The following is a 4,442-nucleotide window of genomic DNA, read 5'->3' as shown; positions in this document are numbered from 1 at the left end:
AATGGCATGCCCCTGTAGTCCCAGATCTCAGGATGCTAAGGGAGGAGACCTCAGCATTAAGACCTTATCTCCAAACAAACAAAACTGATACACATGGTGATGAATATTCCAATTAACCTGATTTGATAATGTGACTGTATCAAATTATTACATGGACCCTGAAAATATATACATCTAGTATGTATTAATAAAAACAATTAATTTTTTAAAATGGTACATACAAGGACCAAAATACTCCTTCTTCTTTTTTTTTTTTTTTTAGAGACAGAGTCTCACTTTATTGCCCTCCATAGAGTGCTGTGGGGGTCACAGCTCATAGCAACCTCCAACTCCTAGACTTAGCCTCCTGAGCAGCTGGGACTACAGGCACCCGCCACAATGCCCAGCTATTTTTTGGTTGCAGTTTGGCCGGGGCTGGGTTTGAACCTGCCACCCTCGTTATATGGGGCCAGCACCCTACCCACTGAGTCATAGGTGCTGCCCTTTTTTTCTTTTTTTGAGACAGAGTGTGACTGTCACCCTGGATAGAGTGCTGTAGCATCATAGCTCACAGCAGCCTCCAACTCAGGCTCAAGGGTTCTGCTTGCCTCAGTTTTTCTATTTTTAGTAGAAATGGGGGTCTCACTTTTGCTCAGGCTAGTCTTGAACTCATGAGCTCGAGCAATCCACCCACCTCGGCCTCCCAGAGTGCTAGGATTACAGGCATGAGCTACCGTGCCTGGCCTACCAAAATACTTCCATAAGTCTATTCATAAAAGCATTTTCTACAACAGGCCTAAACTAGAAAAACTCAAGTGTCCACCAACATGAGATATTTAGTATATCTAAAATGTGATTTAGTCTTCACTATCATGAAAATAAACTCAGCCATGAGTCCCAATATGACTGGCTCTCATAAATATAACACTAAGCAAAAGTAGGAAGGAACAAGAAAGTTAATAAAGGATAAATAACGTTCCTGAACAGAAAACTAAAGTCAGGGTAGAGTGACTTCTACTAAGGAGGGATAGAGCTGTAATTGAGTAGGAGCCCAATGTGGGCCTTTGGGTGATGGCAACGTCCTATTTCTTAACCTAAGCAGTATGTAAATCACGTAGCTAGTGTGTGTGTGAGAGAGAGAGAGAACTTTACACTTTATACTTTTGTTATATAGTACAATAAATGAGGACAAAAGAAATACTAAATGTATCATAGGGACATTCTTCCGATGATAACAATGCCTCCATTAAAGAATAAATGTGATAGTTCTGAACTACTTGTGTACAAGATCTCTAAGATGCATTTAGTGCATCTTAATGCAGGGAAGAAACAAGGTGCTAAAATGTAGGTAGCAGAAAGCCTTTTGTGGAAGTGAAAGTGATAGATACATAGATACATAAATAGATACATACATACATTCATAAATAAATGGGAGACACATAGGTAAATATATAGATAGAAACAAAGACAATAAATAAATACAAAGATAAGTGATAATTCAATAGATAGAAAATTAACAGATAAATATGTAGATATATAATATAAGCATAACTAGAAAGATAGACCATAGATAGGTACATATATACCTAAATAGATACATAGGTATAAATTCACTGAGAGAGATCTATACGTGGACAGATGATGAATAGATAGAAAGAGATGAATGAGTACATAGATACATAGAATTCATACACAGAAAGATACAAGGAAACTTAAGAGATACAAAGGTATATAGAAATTGATACATTAATTGATAGATACATAGATGCATAGAAAATGGATAGATAGATTGTAGATGACAGGATGCACTGTGCGTAGATTTTGTTTGTTTTGGAGGGAATCATATGAACATCAGTAGTGGTTGCCACCATACAATGTTGTAATATACATCCATATTACTCGTGGGTATGTGCTATTTTGATATATTGTTTAATATGATGCCATTTTAAAATAGGATTCATATGCATAGAAAAAAGATGGAAAGATGTTAGGTGATGTTCTTTCTCACGGGGAGAGAAGGGCAGCTTGGCAGTGGGTGCAAGCTTGCTCCTAGAATTGTTTGAAAGCAAGAAACGACTACATACTCTTAGATGGCATGTAGCAAAATGTCCTTATTTTCCACTTCCTTTTATTGGGAGCTAGTCACGTACACCACATTGATCAACAATCCTAGCATCCTGAATTGTTATCTTAAACTATAGAAGAGAAAGAAAGTCTGGGAAAATGAGATAGCCATCATAACATTAGCCTAGAGAAAGAAAGTCTGGGAAAGTAAGACAATCATCTTAAGCTAGCCTCAGGCTGTTCCTCTCTGAGGACCTAAAAGAACTATACATTATCTGACTTCTATTGTTAAAGTTAAAGGTTAGGATAAACAGAGGAGTAAAACCTTTTTCTTCTATGTACTCAATTAAATTTCGGAGGAACAGGCTCCATGACTGTTTTCTTATGGTTTGGAGACCCCGCAGTTATGATGGAGTGCTTTACTCACATCATTACGATGGAGTTTTTCTTTTCACTCACATCAACCTTTGAGTCATGTCCTCTGCACAGATGGGCTGTTTCAACCCTTATCTGGCAGGCTGACTTGACTACACAGTCAGGGTTCCCTGTAGGAGGCTGTTAGGCCTGGCCTGCAGGCCCCCACTGTGTTTTCCCAGGTCCCTTAGGTCTCAACAAAAGTGCATAATACTTGCAAATCTTTTCGCTCAGTTTCCGGAATTAAAAGAGCACATTTCATTTAATTTTTGTGGGAGTTTACCCCACAATTCCCCCTTTTCTTTTTTGACAATGAGTATTCATGTCAGTCATCATCAAAGCAAAACCTGCAGCATGACGTCTGTTCTCTTCCTCTGCATTCCTAACTCTTCTACAAATAACATACAACAATAATCCTAAAATTAAAAACAAAGCTAAAGATCCAATAGAACTTCTAATTAAACCTTGAATTTTAGTAGCTGGATTAATCTGTTCAATACCATCTGCAATGCCTCTTAAGATCTGATCACTATCTATCTTTTGTAACTAATTTTGAAAAATTGCATATACTTTATGCTGTAACATAACAATTTCCTTAGTTAAATTCTCATAATTTTACAAATGCTTTTTAACTTTTTCCCAAGGAAATTCTGTCTCATTATACATTACAGGAGTAATACAAAAAGTTGTCATATTCTAATCACATTTAAGTCTAATTTGTTTCTTTAAACTCACAAGTTCATCTCCTTTTCTTTTCTTTTCTTTTCTTTTTTTTTTTTTTGAGACAGGAGCCTCCAGCTCTACCCTGGGTAGAGTGCTGTGGCATCACAGCTCACAGCAACCTCCAACTCCTGGGCTCAAGCGAGTTTCCTGCCTCAGCTTCCCAAGTAGCTGGGACCACAGGTGCCCGGCACAAGGCCTGGCTATTTTTTGGTTGCAGCTGTCATTGTTGTTTGGCGGGCTGGGCTGGATTTGAACCCGCCACCTTGGGTGTACATGGCTAGTGCCTTAGGCACTTGAGCCACAGGCACCAAGCCACAAGTTCATCTCCTAACATCACAACAGCTTGCTCTAAATCAGAAATTTCATTATACAATTCAGTATCAATCTGTTTTTGTGCAGTCCGTAACTGTTCTGACTCTCTATGCCAGTCCAACATGAAATTCTGCGTTTTAATTCCTGTGTCAATGCAACACCTGCAGTGGCAGCAGATACAGTTATCCCAATAATTCCTAAAATGGCAGCAATGATCAGTCCAATAAACCGTTTTCCAAAAGAGCACATTTCATTTAATTTTTGTGGGAGTTTACCCCACAGAAAAAAATGCACACAAATGATAAAAGTAATCATGTCTAGCAAAAGAATTGTGGATGATTTTATTCCACTTTGACCCTGATTTACATTTCTCAAAATTTCAGTCATACCTATTTTTTTATTTTAAAACATATATCTCTCTTAAATGAGAAGATAGATAAAACACAGTCATATTTAACTTTAAAAAAATAAAAGGGTACAGGCTTTCATAACTGTTTTTTCACTCACAACTGTTTTTTTTTTTTTATTCACAACTTTTAACCTGAGTGCTCAACAGGGAAGTGTGAGCTCAGCAAAGATCCTAATGTCTTTTTATCTCAAAAGCTATGTGAAGTGGTTGGCCTGCCTCACTTTTCACCTGTTGTCCTGGCAATCCCTTGCTCAGAGGCCAGGGAATTTGACAGGAGAATGTCTGAAGATAGGCAGGGTTGGGGTTGAAGAGAGCAGATCTTTGCTGAGGGGACACCACGCTACCTGAGCAAACAGGTCACCTGTTGCAAAACAGCTCAGCATGGTAAGAGGCAGAGATGCATTTAGACCCCACTCATCCACACAGTGGAAGCAAAACCAAACAGCTCAGCAAACCACGTTAGCATTGCTCAGGCTGCCGGGGGCTGAATATTATGTTAAAATGGAGGAGAGAAATAGTAAGTAAATACATTGTAACAAAA

The sequence above is a fragment of the Otolemur garnettii genome, unplaced genomic scaffold (assembly GCF_000181295.1).
Source record: "Otolemur garnettii isolate 467f Iridium unplaced genomic scaffold, OtoGar3 scaffold00016, whole genome shotgun sequence".
NCBI lineage: Eukaryota > Metazoa > Chordata > Mammalia > Primates > Galagidae > Otolemur > Otolemur garnettii.
Note: the sequence above shows the minus strand (reverse complement) of the source record.